The following is a 21,309-nucleotide window of genomic DNA, read 5'->3' as shown; positions in this document are numbered from 1 at the left end:
TATGTAAATAAGCTTAGAATGACTTATATTTAAAAATCGCAGATGATAGAATATAGGTAGAGATGATAAACAGAAGAGATGACAAAATTGTAGATGATAGAACATAAACTAGTATGATATACCTTTTACTTACACTTTGTAGTCACATATGATAGAATGAGGTCAAAGACACCAAAAGTTAGAGATACAAAAATATCACAAACAACAAAATATTGACTTTTAGTTGCCCACAATGTGGACAAAAAAATACTAACAGTGGAGACAATAGTTTAATGAAATGACAGGTTCAAGTCTACCCACAACACCGATGATAGTTCACTGGTAAACTTTTCAAAAGAGAGTTTAAGATTTCATAGATATTAGGCCACCTACAACAAAAATGGTAAAACATATAAAATAGCATAGATGACAATATAAAACAAATAGATGATAAAATGGAATGGAGATGATAGAATAGCTATGGTTTGTGATATGAAGAAATTTTGAAAAAAAATACAAATTATTACAAGTGAAGATGCCAGACCACAAAGACATGGATCTGCAGAGATGACAAAGCATCTTTGTAGATGACACTATGTCCTAAAGGAGACAATAGTGCATGGTTTCTATGACAAAATTTGGGTTTCTAACTAATTTTTGGAAATGGAAAAGGGACGTGGGTCCCATTGGGTGTGTCAAAATATATATGTGAAAATATAACATGTTGGGAACATGTGTAAACAAGAAAACATTAATAGCATGTGCATATCAAAGATTCAAATAAGATTGAAAAACTACTAATTCTACTTGAGTTTTAAAACTATGCAACCGAAATGTTAGAGTCCTCATACAACCTCAAAACAACTCAACAAGGGCACCCATAATAGGCCTTGCTGGTGTGCTCCAAATTGTGGGATATAAATGTGCTCTCCCAAACACAACTATTCATTGTATCCCAATGTAAATGAATATGAAATAATGAATACAAAACTATTTTAAGAGGAATGGAAAATACTTCACGCAATAGCTATGGAAGCAACCATGATTGAAAGCATTCAAAAGACATGAAGATGGATACAAGAAAATAAAATAAGTTAACAAATACAAATGAAAATGAACTAGAAACTACCAAAGAGTTCAACTACCAAGGGGTTAGTAGCAATGCATAAAAATCACTAAAATTCACTAAAAAAGCTCTAAGTCTAGACTAGCATGATAACAATGCATATGGAGGAGATGTAAAATGCTTGAGACAAGGGCTCTATTTATAAGTTTGAGAGAGGCCTTGGGGAGGTGGCATCTATGTGACATCCACATATGTGCTACAAGGGAGACACATGGACTAAGAAGACAAGGGATGCAAAGGTCAACATAAGCCTTTTGGATGAAAGTGATGGCTCAAGGTTTGCTCACAGTGTGAGAAACCTTGGAGAAAGGAAAGGGGGACAAGTGTGTAAGAGTGTAAGATACTTGAATAAATTAATAAAATTGAAGATTTATTGGATCTTGAGTTTCTCACACATGTTTGAGCAAACACTTAGGGGTTAAAAGGTGGTTAGAAAGGTGTTTAGGATTAATTAAGTGGGATTACTTAATAGGTAGGCTTAGGAGGATGAGAGTGATGGGTGTAGACTAGGTTTTAGCTAGAATTACGATTAAATCAAATAGGATTTAACTTAATCACATGATTATAGAATTTAATTAAGTGGAGGGAATTAAATAAATTGAAATTTATTTAAAGAGGATTTTATGGAGCACTATGCATTAAATAAATTTAATACATTATAGGGTATGCATTTAAATTAAATCAACATACATTAGAAAGATGGACCTATTTAATTAAATAAACTTAATTAAATAAATAGAAGAATATGAAAAATATAATTAATTAATAATTAATTAATTTTAATGCAAAGGAAATATGCAATGAATTAATATAGTGTTTGGGATTATTTTAAGTGTGTGTGTGTGTGTGTGTGTGTGTGTGTGTGTGTGTGTGTGTGTGTGTGTTGGAAATGTTTTATAGACTAGGTGACTAAGAGGAGGAGGGTTGAATTAAGAATCAATAAAACTTATAATTTATTTTACTAATTAAAAAGTCAACATGAAATCTGATTTGCATGGATGAAAGACTGAAAGAAATAAAACATTCATAACACTTGACATAATATTTGGTAAACCAAAAACCTTCCAAATAGAAACTAAACCTAGGGTGGGGATGATACCCACAAGCTTTATTATTGTAGTATAAATTTATCCTATTAAAGCTTACAATTGATCACTTTTGATGATTTTCCCTATAAGGAGAAATAAGGACTATTAGGTCCACCTTGTGAAAGGATTTAGAATATAAAATAAAGTACTCACTCGGTTAGAAGATTAGGAATGAGAGTGTTAAGTCCACCTTGTTAAAGGAATTGACTAATGCACCTATTAGGATGAATCAGTGGTTGATCTATGATATGCAACTTGGTTTTTTGAATTAAATTCCTTTGAATAAAAATGATCACTTTACTATGATACATAAGTCTCTACTTTTCCTTATACTTATTGTAGACTCCTATAATTTGCACTCTTCTTCTTCTTCTTCTTCTTCTTCTTCTGCTTTTTCACATTAAAATTTGGATATGATACTATATCATCTTAAAATGAAAGTATTTCCATGATAAGAGTGGTTATCTCTATGACTAAGTGGTTTGGGGTCATGTCAACTTCTTGGAATGGGTCTTTGACTTGGATTTGGCTTTTTCCCCTATTCTACCCCCTTTTCCACTTCTTTTTTCCACTTTTCTGGTATTCTAGACTAAAATCCTATGATTTCTAACTTTTGGGTCAAGGATGACCTATTAGGTCTAGGTTGACCTTGACCTTGACCTAGGTCAAGGACAACCTTGGACTTGACCTAGGGAAGGGTCGATCTCATCCCTAACCCCAAGTTCAAATTTCAAGGTTCCATGATTTCCAGATGTTTGATTTTCATAAAGAATTATTTTCCCACTTCTGGGTTGGTTGTTTTGTTCTTTGAAATGGTAAAGTATTAAATTACATTTAATCTAGGTCTATTTCTAGGATTTAAGGTTAATTGTGATTTAATGCTCCCATGTTCACCTTCTCTGTAAGTTTGTGCCCTAGATCTCTATATAAAGAAGCCTTCCACTCTCATTTTATCTAACCATTATCTTGCACATCCACATATTATGAACTTTATGCTCACAAGTTTTATGAACTGAAGATCTACTATTTATCAAGCATTCAATTTATCAAGGAGGTCCATTGCTAGCCATTGAAGGATTCGAGCTCCATGGAGTCCTCTTGTTGAAGATTTCTCCATCCATATTCATTCAAGCCTCTTCCTATTCTAAGGTCCATTAAAGATTGGCATTGAAGATTTAATGCCATTGATTTGAGACATCTTACATGCATTTATATAGTCATTTGGAGCATCCATACTTTTGGATTCAAGGATTTGAATCCTTCACAAGGATTTATATATATGAGAGGTGAATAGTTTCATTTACTTTGTCTACACATATTGCAATTTCAATTATTTTTTAAGGTTGATTCCAAATTGGGGTTTAACTAAGGAAAACCCCCCATCCAAAAAACAAAACCATTTTTCTTGTAGGTATAGTTGTAGAACAATCAATTAAAGTGTAGATTTGGATACCCTTTTTGTCAAAATTGTTGGATCCATGAATGGAAATTTTGTTAGAGTAGTGCAAGTTAAGGTCAACTTTTTGGGGTGCAATCATTCCCTAGGGTACAATTGTGCCTTGCTAACTAGGTCATGGTCAACCTACCCTATGAAAAGAAAAAGATTTCTAGGTTTTGTAGATATCACAATTTTGGTTCAGGATATCAAAAATTGATTGTTTTTTAGATTTTTGGACAATATTTTCAGCCAATTCTTTTCTAGGGGTAAGTACCTTTGTTTCTTCATTTCAATATTAGTCTTCTAGATTTACTTTCCATATCATAACAATTCATATGTGTGCATAAAACATGGGCTTAGGGTCTCTTTCATGTGCACTATTTTGAACCCTATTAATCCATATTTTATCATATTCATTTTGGTGAACCCAACATGCTTACCCCCTCTCTTTTGTGCAATAAGATGCCCTATTGTGTTAGGTTTCCTTTCATATTATCTTGTGTGGTCACCTTCACTATTAATTTTGGTAAACCCAACATGCTTACCCGCCTCTTTTTTGGACTTAGATGTCCTATTCTGCTTTTGGTGTTAGATGTCCCTTTATATTATCTTGCAATTCTTTCATTTATATTTCAAAAATACAAAATAAAAATTGCAAAATTTCTTTATAAATACAAAAATATTTACATTATTTAGTTTTCAGTGCTACTTTGTGTTCAACTTGTATGATTCTTGTTTGAATATTTTGATGAAGCTTTTATTGTACAAGATGATAGATCCCTTCATGAGGTATATGGTAGTGAGGATGAAAATGGTTCGAATAAGATCCCTATTCATACTATTCCTATTTCAGACTCCTCCACAACCTCTCCAAATGATTTTTACCTTAGGGTGTGTACATGGTTGCCTTCGTGTTCCACTATTTGCAATATTGATAAACTTAAAATGATATTTCCTAGTGTGTGTGATTTTTGTTTATCCTCTTTTGAATTACCTTGTAAGGACATATTAGAGAAAGAAGATGACTTTAATATATATCTCCCTCACATTTCTCTTTATGGACATGAGTTGAGGATTGATGTTAATTCTTATCCTAATATATGTCCTTTATATGAGCCTAATTTAGAATATAATTTACCTTCTTCCCCCTTTCTAGATCAAGCTTTAGTGAATTATGACACTCCTATAATGTGTTTTATTGATAAGGATGATAATCCTCCTATTTGGGATGAACCTTTGGATTTGGATGTTGATTACTCTCTTCCTCACGAAACCATTGTGGGTGATCTCATGGATAAAGACATTGATTTATTCCCTCCTTATAAAGAAGCTTTCATGCAAGAGGGTAATTTATTAATGGATGACATAATCATACATAATGATAACTCTTTTTATGAAACACACTCTCCTCATGTAGACATTTTCATGAAAGAAGATGACATTATAAGTGCTTTACCTCCATTTGAGATTCCTTCTAGTGATGAGGCATTAGTAGAGAATGATATGTTTTCTATTAATGATCTCCCTCTTAGTGATGATATTATTGAAAATCAAGATTTTACTTCATCTTCTCCTTAGATGTCTACTTTGCTTCTTTCTTATATTTTTTTTTTTAGTGTTGAGATGACTAACATGGTTTTTCTAGAACCCTTGTTGACTATCAAAGGTAAATATATAGAGTCTCTAGAGCCTTCCAATGACCAAGATTCTATAGCCAACACATATCATACAAGGAGTAACCTTCACCCTAATCTAGTGATTTCTACTCCATTACCACTTTCTCAGTCCGTTCTTCCTCTTCCACCCCATCTTTCTAGAAAGAAGTATGATTTGGTAAACCAATTGTAAAATACCCCTACCAAAATTTATTTATGGAAGTTTCTTCAAAATCTACCTACCTACTATGAAGCCTTGCAAAAATATCTAGCAACTCTTCCTACTCCACTTCCTAATAAAGAGAACATCAATAACTTTTTACAATGCATGCATGGTACATTAAGTGTTCTTGAAATGTAATTACTCAAAAGGATTTACCTTCTAAAGAAGTTCAAAAAAATTATGATCCCTTTATGGTGGCTATTACTATTAATAAAAGTATCATTCGTAGGACCTTTAAATTGATAATGGATCTGGGTGTAATATTTGTAGCATGGAAATGCTCAAATCAATTAATATCAATCTTTCAACTATTCAACCCAATAATGTTCCTATACATGACTTTGATAACATTGCTAAGAAAACTTTGGAAATGATTACCTTACCTATCAAAGTAGGTCTTATCATCTTGAATACAACTATTCATGTTATGCCCAGATCTCTCAATTATAACCTTCTTTTGGGTAGACCTCGATTGTATGAGGTGCATGCTATTCCTTCCACCCTTCACCGTAAAGTAAAGTTTATACATAAAAACATGATTTATACACTCCATTTAGATGATGTGCCAAATCCTTGTCTGAATATTCAAACCCATACTACTACTATTTCTAACAATAATCCTTCATCCTCTAATGCTCTTCCTAGTGATGATTGGTGAACCTTGGATTTTAATCATACCTTTATTGGAGAGTCTAATTTTTCTTATCTTGATTTTATGCAGCTATAAAGATAATTTGAACAACAAATATTTACTTCTAAAACCATTCATATAACTTTTTCATTGCTTCTATCCATAATGATACTATTAATCCTACTAATGATAACATAGTGACTACTAAAGTTCCATTGGTTCCTCCTGATATGGCTTATAATTATGGTCTTGGTTATCATTTTATAGTAAAAAAGGATGCAATGGTCAAGCATGTGGTAAGCATAAATAAGGAATTCAAATGCCCTTACAAAATGGGGGCCATGATAATTCTTATGGATTGGGATTTAATCCTCAATGAAAAATCAATGTTAACAACATCTCAACTAACACTTTAAGACATGATGCAACTATGAAGGATTTTGACCAAGAAGTTATTTTTCTTAAAATCCTTCATTCTAAGATTATTGCTAGACCTAAATGCAAAGGAAACATAGTCCACACTTAAAGACTCTTCCTTTCTATTTGTATCAAAGATTTCATGATCACTCTACTAATGAAAGTCAAGCCTTACATTACAAGATTGCACAGCTCATTTATAGTAAGGTTATTTATATATCATGTGGTAAGAGTTGTATTTCAATCTCATTTTCTCTAAATAAAATTTGTGTTCCTATTATGGAACTCTGCATTATGTAAACATTGATTAGCCTAATCTTGGGGGGCTCATTTTCTTGTATAGTGTTGTGAGCAATATAATAGGTCTTCTTCCATCTTTTCTCCTACACTTGGGGGGCAAGGATGTCATCTATTTCCTTTCTATCTTTCCAAGATCCACTTTTACTTAGTTAATAAGTGTCTATCTATTATGTGATATCAAATAATACATGAAAATTATGATTTTCATTAAGGATCTCTATCCTTGATCATAACCTATTTCATTGTTTGACATTGGTTTTCAATGGTTGATAAATCTCTCACCTTGGAAGTTGCATTGTGTGCTATCCCTCATAATTTTTCTCTTCTTTCATGATTTCTCTTTTCATTTATCCCTTTCATGGCCTCATAGGAGCTATGACCTTCTTGGCTTGGATTGGGTGTTGTCTATGGATATTGTCTTGATGTTGAAAAAGGCTTTATCCTTGTTCTTTTCTTTCCTTAACATGTCAAAATAGCATGTATTTTTTCCATCTTAAGGAGGGGGCATATATATGCCCTCCCTCATTATAAATTTTGCATTTTTTGTTCTAACCTTTTTTTTTGCAGCATGTTAAATCCTCTGAAGGTAATGCACACAAGTTGCTAAATCCTAAATAGACATGCATTTTCAATCTTCAATATGCTAAATCCTCTAAAGGTAATGTACATAAGTTGATAAATATTTAAGGGACACACATTTTCACTTTTCAATATGCTAAATCCTCAGAAGTTAATACTCATAGGATTGTTGAATCTTGAAGATTTACACATTTTACAAATATATTTGATGGTTATATGAGAATAGGGATGCATGGGTACTTTATAAAAGTTATTAGAAGAGGCACTATATACATTCACAAGGTCATGAGAAGGTAAATAACTATATCGAGTGACTATCAAGTTCTTTCTTGGTGGGTTGTCCTATCATTTTTGTGGTTCACAGTGAGATACACACATCTTATTGAGTGAGTTAGCCAATCCTCTCTTCTTCTTCTCTTTTTTTTTTTGTAGAGATGTCTCTCTTATTGTAATATTAGATTTAGCAAAGACTTTATTCCCTAGGGTCTTAAGGATCTCTTTGTCCCTTTAATTTTAATAATATTATCTTTTCATTATGATCTACTTTAGCAAGAGTGTGCATCAAGTCCATACTCTTACTAAAGTGGGAGCTATGTGTATCATCTTAAAGTGGAATCACTTCCATGTTAAGAGTGTCTAGCCCTTTGAGTAAATGGTTTGGGGTCATGTCAAGTGCCTTGAATGGGTTTTTGACTTGGATTTGGCTTTTTCCCCTGTTCTACCCCCTTTTTCACTTTCTTTTTGTACTTTTCTAGCATTCTCAACTAAAATCTTGAGATTCTTGACTTTTGGGTCAAGGATGACCTTTTAGGTCAAGGTCAACCTTGACCCTAACCTAGGTCACAGATGACCTCAACCTTGACCTAGGCCAGGGTCAACCTTGTCCTTAAGCCTAGGTTCAAATTTCAAGGCTCCATGACTTTTGGATGTTAGGTTAAGGTTAATTGTGATTTAATTCCATTTCTAGGGGTTAAGGTTAACTAAGATTTAATTCCCTTATGTCAGACTTCTCTAGAAGTTTGTATCATAGATCTCTATATAAGGAAGCCTTCCTCTCTTATTTTATCTAATCAGTATCTTGTGCAACCACCTATTATGAAGTTTATGCTTGCAAATTCTATGAAGTGAAGATCTACTATCTATAAAGCATTCAAGAATTCAATTTATCAATGAGGTCCATTGTTAGCCATTGAAGGTTTCAAGCTCCATGGAGCCTTCTTGTTGAAGATTTCTCCATCCATATTCATCCTAGTCTCTTCCTATGCTAAGATCCATAAAATATTGGTGTTGAAGATCTAATGCCACTAATTTTTGACATCCTACATTCATTTGGAGCATCCATATTTGTGGATTCAAGGATTCATATCCTCCGTAAGGATTTCAATATGAGCAAGGTGAATAGTTCCATTACTTTGTTTACTCATATTACAATTTCAATTATATTTCAAGATTGATTCCTAACTAGGGTTTGACTAAGGAAAACCCCTCATCCAACAAAAAAAACCATTATTCTTTTATGTACAAGTGTAGAACAATGAATTAAAGTTTAGATTTGGATACACTTTTTATTGAACTTGTAGGATCTACAAATAGAGATTTTGTCAAAGTAGTGCAGGTAAAGGTCAACTTTTTGGGGCACAATTATACCTCAAGGTACAATTGTTCCTTGCTAAATGGTTCAAGGTCAATCTATCATCAAAAAAGATAAATACTTTTGGGTTTTGTATATCTCATAGTTTTAGTTCAAACATATGGAAATTGCTAGTTTTTGAGATCATTTGATAGGGTTTTCACCCAGCTCCTTTTCAGAGGTAAGTACCTTTTTTTCTTCATTTCAATATTAGTCTTAGATAGATTCATTTTCCATATCATAACAATTCATATGTTTGTGAAAAATATGGGTACAGGGTCTCTTTCATGTGCACTATTTTGAACCCTATTCATCCATATTTTATCCTATTTAGATACAGTGTATTACATGTATACCAATCTAATTCATTACTTTCTAGAGTCGGCTATAATACAAAATTCAAACAATCTTCACAAAGTTGTCTCACTATTATAACTCAAGTTTTGAAGACCACTTGAGTGATGTTCTAACACTCAAAAACACTTGTCAATTCTCAAGAAATTTTGGCTCTCAGTTGATGTAGATGCTCAATCCATATTGATCAATTGGGGTTACACGAACTCGGTTAGCAATGGATGATTCTACAAATACTGAAGAACTTGGTTGACTTGGTTGACACTTCATGGATCGGTCAACACTACCTTTTTTTACTTTGTTAATACATAAATTGACACTACAAAGCTCGGTTAACACTATATTCTTTCTTAGATGCTTAGTAGATACTATGAAGCTTGGCATGAACTGCATTTTGACTGATTGACTTGATAGCAACTAAAACACTTGGCTTATAATACTAGTAGTATGATAAGCTTAGTAGCAATTGCAGAGCTTAGTAGAAATGTAAACAAATGGCTAAGTGTTGAGTCACTAATAGACAAATGATTTGTGTTAGGATTAAACCACAAACATAAATAACAATTACATGCAAATATAACCAATATCATAAATAATAGATCACATAGAAAAGAACACAAAACACCAAGATTTCATGTGGTTCATCCAATTCCTAGGATACATCCACCAAATAGCAAGTTTGATATTATTACAATCTAGTGATTACATTGTAATTACAATCTGTAATCCCTTACAACTCAATACTACTACAAGAACCAATTTTCATATCACCACTATGAAATAATCCCTAATCCTAATCCCTTTTATACAAGTATTTCTATGTCACTTTAGGGTTACAACATGTTAGCCATATGTTGGCCACAACCCAATTTTTTTTTATGAAGTATGTACAATACTTTCCTAATCAATCACCACAAACTAACAATCTCCTACTTGGGGACTGATTAGACTCCACACCAAACAACAATCTCCCACTTGGAGACTAATCATGTAGCTATGCCTCTATGCCATGAAGCTCCCACTAGACCAAACCCCCCAAGACTCTGTTGTTCTTGTATTCTTGTTTAGTTTAGAAGACCAACTGAAGCTGAAGAGGAATTTAGCTTCTCCCTTGTTACTACCTTTATCAACATATTTGTTGGATTTTCATCTATATTTATCTTGTCCAACTTTATCTATCCATCCTCCAAAACTAACCAAATAAAATGGTACCACAATTATATGTTTTTGGTATTTGAATGCAGAGCTGAATTCTTTTTAAGATGAATGGCACTTTAACCATCTATAAAAAAAATAGTTATCCCTCCAAGGGTGTCCCAATTCTTGCAAGAATAAATAAAGCCATATCATCTCCTTGGTCTCCTCTGTAGCAACAACATACTTTGCCTCTATAGTGGATAAAGCATTAACCTTTTGTAACCTAGAAAGCTAGCTCACGGCTGCCCCACCAATAGTAAATACATAACCTATAGTACTCCACCTGGTACCAATATCTCTTGCCAAATTTGAGTCAACATAGCCTTGTAAGTTAGTAGTAGAGCCCCCAAAATGAAAACACTTATTGGATGTTCCTCTCAAATATCTGATAATCCATTTGACTACATGCCAATGCTTAGTTCATGGATGACTCATATACTAGCTAACGACTCCCACTACATGTGCAATATCTGGCCTTGTACATACCATAGCATACATCAAGCTTCCTATAGTTGAAACATAGGGTACCTTGGACATCTTATCCTCTTCTTGTGTCTTAGGAAATATCTCCTTAGTCAACTTCAAATGACTAGGTAAAGGTGTTCTCACAAATTTAGCATTCTCCATAGAGAAATGTTACAAAACCTTCTCAACATAATCAAATTGAGATAGCATCAATTTCTTGTTCTTCCTATCTCTAAAAATCTTCATACCAAGGATTTGTTTTGCTACCCCCAAAATCCTTCATAACAAATGCATGTGCTAGTTGGAGTTTGAGCTTGTTTATATGATCCATGTTAGACCTAGCTACAACCATATCATCAACATATAAATATAAAATAATGTGGCTATCATCATCCAACCTCTTAAAATAAACACAATGATATGAATGACACCTATTGTATCCATGCTCATGCATAAAACTATCAAATTTCAAATACCATTGCCTAGGTGCTTGCTTCAAACTGTATAAAGATTTCTTCAATTTGCACACTAAGTTCTCCCTATCTTTGACCTCAAATTCCCATGGCTAATAAATATATATCTCTTCATCCAAATCACCATGAAGGAAGGTTGTTTTAACATCAAGCTATTCTAAATGCAAATCTTTGGTAGCCACAAGACTTAAAACAGTATGGATAGAATTCATTTTAACAATAGGAGAAAATATCTCATCAAAATCAATGCCCTTTTTCTTTTACAACTAACTTAGCTTTAAATCTTTTACAACTAACTTGGCTTTAAATATTTTGTCACCTTCATCCTCTTCTTTCAACTTGTAAACCCACTTATTTTGTAAAGCTTTTTTACTTGCAAGCAACTTGCATATATCCCATGTCTTATTCTTTAGCAAAGAGTCCATTTTGTCTTTCATTGCAGACTCCAAATGAATCTTAGTATCCACCTACACAACTTCATCATGACATTTAGATTCACCAGCATTAGTAAGTAAAATAGAATACAAAGAGGGAGAATGTAATGCCCTGCCAAGGGATCCAAAGAATTAACCTAGAATTTCACTAAGTTTGGTAGCATTTTTTTTTTAACATGAAAGTAAACACCACGTATAACTTATGCACAATAACGGAAGCAATAGCAATGTCCATCTGAAATTAAACATAACATACATAATAGATTACATTCTTTAAGATCCCTTAACATTGAATTACATCTAGACACATGAATCCATCTAGTACAACATCCACATGAAATAATAATGATAAGTACAATGTTTATACATTACATTTCAAATGCTTATTCATCCTCTATACATGTCATAGGGTATGACAAGCTCGAAAGAATATACATACATATAATAAGGTGCATCATCCTATTCTAATCCATGATACACCAAAGTAAAGATAATCACATGGTACACATGATACATCATCATAGAAGACATATACATCCATCATAAAGATCAAACATAATAACTAAGTGCACGGTTCCTCCCAACCATTAATAGCATCATTAGACCATCGTGGATCCTAGCCATCCCTCCATGTATAACATTCCAAATCACCGAAGAGATCATCGATATTAACATAATAGAAATGTCACTCCTAATATATACAACATCATATGTAGAAAGTAGTCTAACATGCAAATAAAAGCATAAGATAACATCATCTAACATATGCTAAAACATCAATGAAAGGATACATATCTACCATCATGAAGGATGCATCAGCCACAATGTCTCAATGAATCTCAAATGATAAGAGTGGAAAATACACTACCACTTGACTGTGTGGTACCTAAGTGGTCCACTCCCACCGTGTTGAGGAGATAATCTCAAGTCCCAAATAGGCTATCAAAATCACATAGCACAAATCTCTATAAGTCTAGGAATCCTAAAAGTATACTAACTCAAAGGTTCCAAACACAAAATCCAACATCTAATCCCAAAGGCACACAATAACATGTAGGAACCTACTATGCAAGAAGGAAAGTGTCATCGCAATTATCATGTACAAGTTACCCTGGCAATTAGCTAAACTCCACGAGTCCATACTGATCTCATGCGGCCACTAGTATCCTCTCATACTGATGAGGCATACTATGGAATGCAAGGTCGCAACCATGCATTCTCACTACTCCCATCCTAGCCTGTACAAGCACTCAAGGCATGGGCGAAAACAAAACTCTTATCTTTTTAGGTTCATTTAGTTAGTATTAGGTGTGAATGTTATCACTTATTAATCCAACTTACAATGAGTTACCCTGGTAGCCTCTTAGGGCCCCAACCCCCATTGCAATCCACTTCCCATCACTACATGCAAATATCCTACCCTAATGCTCATGAATTCATAAATCTCAAAATCACAAAAGATAATCCATAATAAAATCATCATATATGCATAAAAGCATCAAAACTCCATGAGAAAACATCCATAGAAAATCATGAACACAACAGCTCTCTATTGGCAACTGAAGTATCACTGATAATCAAAGTATCCAATGGTTCTCAATAACCAAAATATATCTCAATCAAACTAATCGAAGACTCCAAAAATGGTTGAGTCAAACATGTCACAACATGACATCATCAAGAATAAATCCACATCACAGTCCCATCATGACGACTAGAAAATAACCAAGGATAACTGATCGATGACCAAAAAAAATAATGGTTAAGTCAAGTGTCTCATACATAAGAATCTCAACTATAACTATTAGTAATCACATCCAATACATAGAGCATTCCATCACATAACCATGGTTGGGTTTATAAAGATTGAGATTAAACATCATCATGACATCACAATCACATAACCCCCCCAAGCCTCTGGTAGACATCCTATAACTGGTCAACACTAGTCAACCCAAAACCCAAAACAATAGCATAAAGAATACACAATGCAAACACCTATTTTGGTTTTGCTAAATTTACAATTTGAATTTAAATGCAAAAGTCTTGGTTTACATTTCCAAGTTTAGAGAAAGAATTTGGAGGAACATTTATATGTTTTTGAATGAATACAAATCCATTCTTCAATTATAATTTTAATCCAAACGTCCCTCACCAATCTAACAATCAAATTTAATATACTTAATAAAAAAATTAATTTAAACCATGAGCCTTTGATATAAATCAATTATCAATTATAAAATTATAAAACAAATTATTAATAATCATATTTACATATTATATACGTACATACATACATATATATATATATATATATATATATATATATATATATATATATATATATATATATATATATATATATATATATATATATATATATATATATATATATATATATATATATATATAAATACATATATGAATATATAAATTATTTTACCATTAAACAAAATCGAATTAACAAATTCGATTAATGCCAAAAAAATTTAATAACAATTAAAATTGAATATGGAAAACATTTTAAAAATAACATTATAAAATCAGATGCAATGTTTTATATAAACAAACGTTGCAACAAACAATATGTAAGCCGTAGCAAGCACGCAGGTACCCTGCGGTGGCAGGGCCTGCAGCGGCAGTGGGTACGTGGTACCTGCTGACGTCGCAGTTCCTACAACCACAGGTTCTCCGCTTTGAACAAGCGCGGGTGCACGGGCATCCATCCCCACTGCGCATACGTTTTTTCTTCTTTTAATAATGTTTTTTCATAAAAAAGTTTCCATGCAATATGGCATTTTATTAATATGAAACTTCTATCGCGATTTGGCATTCGATTACTAAATAAACAAATACATATATGTATATATATACATATGTATGTATATATATATAGGGATATATATTTGTGTATATATATACACGCAGAGTTTTCTAATGTCACAACACATGAACATATATATATATGTATGTATATGTGTATGCAGATTCGAAAATATAAACAATTTATTTAGAAATTCTAATTTTCAGAATTTTGCTATAAACTTTTGATCTCAAATTTATCCAATAAATAATCTAATGGGTTTGGCTATGAATTTAAACCCTAGCCCCGTGTTCTTTTTAGATCTATGCATATAGAATTCTCAAATAAATTAAACTACCCACATAGAGAATGCATACAATAAAAATATGAAATTCCTCAAAAGACATATGGAAGACACGAAGAAGATAGGGAATGCATGATGCGGAAATAGCATAAGTTAAATCACAAGAATCTACCCAGATTCTGATGCTATAACACTCTTCCTCAAAAAACCCGCAGAGCAAGCTCCTCCCTTCTTCAGAGTTCTCGAGTCCTCCAATGCTCCAATTGCACTCCCAACACTATGTCTAAGCTTCTAGGTATGCCTGAATATAAAGAGCTCTTAGGAAACATCTAGAATGCCTCTAGAAATAGCTGGAAGGTGTCACCAACTAAGCATGGGTCTTTTCCAACCTTCAAGATGAGCCATAGGGTTGTAGACACCATGTGCTTAATTGATGCACTAACCCCCGTGTTGTTGACACTAGAGAAATAGAAAAGTGCATTAACTCCCATGCAAGCTTATAACTCCAATTCACTTTTTATATAATTTTTATTTAAATATTTATAACTTCCATTTTAATCTTTATAACTTTCATTTTAATTTTTATAAGTTTTATTATTATTATTTATTTGTTACTTTATTATTATTTTATAATTATTATTAATTTTCTTTTATTTAATTCTTTCTCCTCAATTAATTCCCATTTAATTAATTATAATCAAAATATCAAATAACATGATATTTTATATTAATTTTCTCAAATAATTAATTTATTAATTAAATCTATTTATTAAGACTTAATTAATAGAAAATTCACCATAGACCTCCAAAATAAAATATGAAAACCCATCGTAGAGAAATTCACACAAAATCAGTCTAAGGGTTAAAAATCATGAATCATGTCATCCAACACATTTGGTGGGTAAAATATCCAGATACTTGTCCTACCTCACTAGGACAATTGGCTTAAAGGTTTGGGATTTGGACTTGAGAATTTATCTCCCTTCTCTTATCATTGAGATAGTATAATAGGGTACGCTCATCCTGGCAATTCAGGGAAGTTGATACCCGATACCTACAACCTACAAAAAAACCATGCATGTACATACAATATATATAATGCTAAGCTAAACAGACAATGGCAGGAAGTGGTGCATCGTGTAGATCTCGACTAAGTAGGTGACTACGACTCCCTTCCTTAACCACATCAGAAATGCCATATAATAAGAAAACACGCACACCATACACATGCAAGTATGGGGTAAGTATCCATAATAAAACACATGAGATAATAACCATCAACTAATCATCAACAATAGCTGAAAACAATATAATGATCATCATGTATGCATGAAATGTAAAGTCTAAATGATCTCATCACATAACCTCTAAATCCATAACATAATGTCTGATAGTCTCAAAAAAATACCACTAATCCATCAACATAAAACTAGTCCATCATAGTCTAATAATAATAGCAACAATATGTCTAGAAAAGATGTGAATGAGGGTAGGCACTACAAAGAAAATCTTTCTAGAGGTCTAATTTTCCTTGTTGATCATCTAAAATTCACTAATGTCTGTGATATTTTTTTTCTCAGTTGTTGTACATCATGAGGAATGGCTAGAACATCATCTTTTGGGGTATCATCCAACACTACATAATCATCTTCTTTCTTCTCATGTTACTACAACAGATCTTTGTACAATACTTTCTCATTGAATATGACATCCCTACTTAAAATTTTATGATTTTCAAAATCCCAAAGCCTATAACCAAATTCATTAATTTCATATCCAAAAAATACACATTTCTTTGACTTAGCTTCCAGCTTGGTTCTATTTTTAGAATCTATGTGAGCAAAAGCTTCACAACTGATGGTTTTGAGAAAAGAATAACTCACCTTCTTACTAGTCCATGCTTCCTCTGGAATACCACAACCCAAAGGAGTAGAGGAACCTCTATTAAATCAAATATACACTAGTATTGATAGCCTCTACCCACATGTATAAGGACAACCCAAGATGCAACCTCATGCTCTTTATAAGCTCCGTTATAGTCCAATTCATGTGTTTAGCCACTCCATTTTACTGTAGAGCCCTTGGAACAATTTTTTGTCTATGAATACCATTAGTGGAGCAATAATCTTCAAATTCATGACTGCAATACTCACCACCATTATCAAAGCTGAGACATTTTAATTTCTTACCAGTTTCATTTTCAACCAAGCATTTCCATTTATTAAAAGTTTGAAATACATCAAATTTTTGTCTAAGGAAATTAACCCATACTTTTCTAGTTGCATCATCAATGAATGTAACATAATAGTGAGAGCCACCAAGGGAAGATACCTGAGCCAGTCCTCATACATCTATATGCACAAGGTCTAATTTCTCCTTTTTATTTTCCTTCCCAATCTTCACAAAACTCACTCTCTTTTGTTTTCCATACTCACAACTTTCACAAAAATCCATAGTAACACATTTTAGACCTGGTAAAACTTTTGTTGAATGAAGTACTTTCTCACTCATGTGCCCAAGTCTATTGTGCTATAGTGCTATATTAGAATCTATAGTAGCTATTTGTTCTTCCTGCTCAACTACAACAATTGTTCCTCAACATTCATTTTTTCCTAAAATAATTCAAGTAGAAGGAACAATATGACTTGTACAAAGATATAAGGTGCCTACTTTCACACCTTTTTCTACTACAAGGGAACCTTATGAAACCTTCCAATTTTTATCATTAAAAGTAGCTACACAAACCTCATCACTGAGTTGGCCTGCTGAAATTAAATTCCTACTCAGCCTTGGAACATGGATTACCTCATGTAGTAGCCAATGATTCCAATTCTATAACTTAATCTTAACTTTTCCCTTTTCAATAATCTAAGAAGGTTCATTATCTCCCAAATAAACAAGTCCAAAATCCCCTTGGACATAATCAATGAAATAACCTATACGAGGTGTAGCATGAAATGAAGCATCAAAATTTAAAACTCATGAATCATCAACACTTTCTAAAGATAGAAGCAAAGCATCCTCTTTGGATTTGTTACTTAACACATTTTCCTCCTTTTCTCCATCTAGTTTATCTCCTTCATTTTTCTTTCAAGTCCAAAAAAAATTATTTTTATGATCTAGTTTCCCATAGTACCAGTAGTCATTTCAGTCCTCTCAATTGAGACCTGCTCCCCTTTGACTTTCCTCTTGATTTCTCATAATTTCCAAAATTACTTCTTCTTTCAATCATTCTACCTAAACATTGTGCATTCAAAGCACTTCTTGATGTAGATCCACCTAAGGATTTCCTATGAGTTTTCTCACTCAAAACAACACCAATCACATCATCATATTTTAGGTTACTAGATCTAGGAATGTAATTACGCAAAACCATTACCAAGATATTCCATCTTTCAAGAAAAGAACACAAAATCAAGAGAGTCCTGATTTCTTCATCAAAATTGATACCGATAGAAGATAACTAACTAGTAATACTATTAAACTCATTTAAATTATTTGCAATAGATCCACCTTCTGCCATTTTCATATTAAATAAATACATCATGAGAAATAGCTTGTTTGAAGCAGAGGGATTTTCATATAGTGTCACTAGAATTTTCATCAACTCATATGTTGTCTTAGCTTTTGTAATATTAAATGCCACCAATGGTGCCAAGCATAATCAAATTCTTCCAAGTGTCTTTCTATCAAAAAGTTCCCATTTGTCATTTGACATAGATCCCTGATTCTTAGATTTTCCTTCCAATGACTTCCATAAATCCTTCTAATAAAGATAGTCTTCCATTTGCATCTTCCATAATTGAAAGTCCTGCCCATTAAACCTATCAACCCTTAGCTCACCCTCATCTTTCATCACTCCTATTCAACTATGAGACTCCCACTTAACTATGAGACTTTTCTGCAGAGGATAACTAAAAAAAAAACCTCACTCTAATACCACTTGTTAGGATTAAACCACAGATAAAAATGAAAATTATATGAAAATATAACCAATATTAGAAAATAATAGATAACATATAAAAGAAAACAAGACACCAAGATTTAATGTGGTTCACCCAATCCCTAGGCTATGTCCACCAAACAACAAGTCTAATATTATTACAATCCAATGATTACATCTTGATTACAATCTGTAATCCCTTACATCTCAATACCATCGCAAGAACCAATTTTCACATCACCGCTACAAAAAAATACCTAACCCTAAGCCCTTTTAGACAACTATTTTTATATTGCTTTAGGGTTACAACATGTTGGCCATATGACAACCATATATTAGCCACAATGTTAGCCATAGCCCAATTTTTTTTTATGAAGTATGTACAATACTTCCCTAATCAGTCACCACAAACTAACAATTTAACCATAAGGTCAAAAATCTCCCCCTTTGTAATTACTAACAAAAAAACCCATCATACCAATAAATGTAAATACTCAAAATATGTCAAAACTTCCCCTACCAACATGCCTGGGTCTGTAACTCAGTTTTGACTACTATCTCCTACTACTATTGCTACTCAATAACCTCTGATTCTAATTTTTATTTTGAACAAAATTTATTTTGTAAGAACATTTACTACTTTATTTATACATATTTCATATTTGTACATGTATTCCCATTTTGTATATACAATTCTCCCTTACATATGATATGCATTTACATTCTCACCTTTTTGACACAAGTGCCAAAAAAATTACTACAACGTAATACAAAAATGTGACAAGAAATCACTGTGTACCTTTAAAATTACGGGTCACATTTTCTTGTCCCAATTCTCTTGCAATTTTTTTTATGCAAGGAAGGCTATCTACACTTCTTTTGCAAGTTCCATCATATGATTAGATATGGATAAATTATTATCATGGATCAGTCCCTTTGCATGTGCAATATGTTTTTGCATTATATCAACATTGGGAAGGATCATGCCTTGAATATTTGCAAGTGTGGCCCTCATCCTAGCTTCTTCCCTTAAAAATTTATCGTAAAGATCTGTCAAATACCTAATCTTAACAAAATGTGTAGAATTGCAACTGGGGTCAAGTGACAATTTATGTGCACTTGCCTTCAAATCAGCATCTATCTTGGCTAACTTGTCTTTAATTTCCTTTGTAAAGTTAGATATATCACTTAACTTTACAAACAAAGCAACAACATTATTTAAAAATACTTCAGATGTAGCAAGAATAGTAGAAAATTCTACTTGGTCAATGCCTATCCTCCGTGCTACCTTCTCCAAAACTTTATTCTCAAATTTTCTTCATGTCCTTTGTAGAAGTTTATCTTGGCCATTGATGTCCTCATTGTACTTGTGAACAACTTCAACCAATTGATCAAAAATATTTATTGTTTCTCATCAACATCAATTCTTAGTGCATCAATGAATATTCCTTTGATATCTTCTAGCACTTGATTTTTCTTCTTCTTCTCTTCTCTAAGCTTTTGCTGTTTGGTCCTCTTTTTCCAAAGCTCACCATGAGTATCCATTTGATCAAGAGTCAGATTGAAAAGATCCCAATATGGTATCACAATGTCCTCTTCTAGATAAATCTATTCATTAGAGGCTTCTACCTCTTTACACTTTTCTTTCTGAATGAAAGAAAAAATTTCCCTTACTCAATACATCAATGCTTGGTTGAGGCTTAAGCTCAACTATCATTGCACTTTCCATTGTAATAACAATAGTAGAAATAGTAGTAGAAATGGTATGAATAGTAATAAATGTGGAAGAAATAGCACTCATAGTGGGAATTCTTGCAATACTTGTTGGTAATATTTCCAATCAATTAGATAAGGTAAGTTATGGTTGTCATTTATGGAAACATATTTGTTTTGCAGATCAATCTCATTTAGTTATAGAAGAAAATTGTCTAAGTATCAAAAAATGTTATAGCAGTAGGACAATTTTGATACATGATGTCATAATGATGATGTATACTAGTGCACATGTCTATACAGTCAATCGAGTTCAAGTTATGAAGGAATTAGTGATGACATAGTGTAAAATAGAGCATAGCAGTAGAATGTGTTTAACAATTTGATTTATTGTTTTGTGTTATAATTTCTTGTTGAGATGACTCTAATAATGCTATATGAGCCAACTAAGGAAGAATTTACCAAAATGTTTTGTATAAGTAAATAAATTTATTTGCAAAGTTAAATGAAGAAGTGAGTGTGAAGAAAAGTGGATGATGATTTAGCGATCAGTAAAT

Source organism: Cupressus sempervirens, chromosome 9 (assembly GCF_028749045.1).
Source record: "Cupressus sempervirens isolate cs-2001-9-10 chromosome 9, ASM2874904v1, whole genome shotgun sequence".
NCBI lineage: Eukaryota > Viridiplantae > Streptophyta > Pinopsida > Cupressales > Cupressaceae > Cupressus > Cupressus sempervirens.
The sequence above is the reverse complement of the archived record's forward strand: the minus strand, read 5'-3'. Positions refer to the sequence as shown.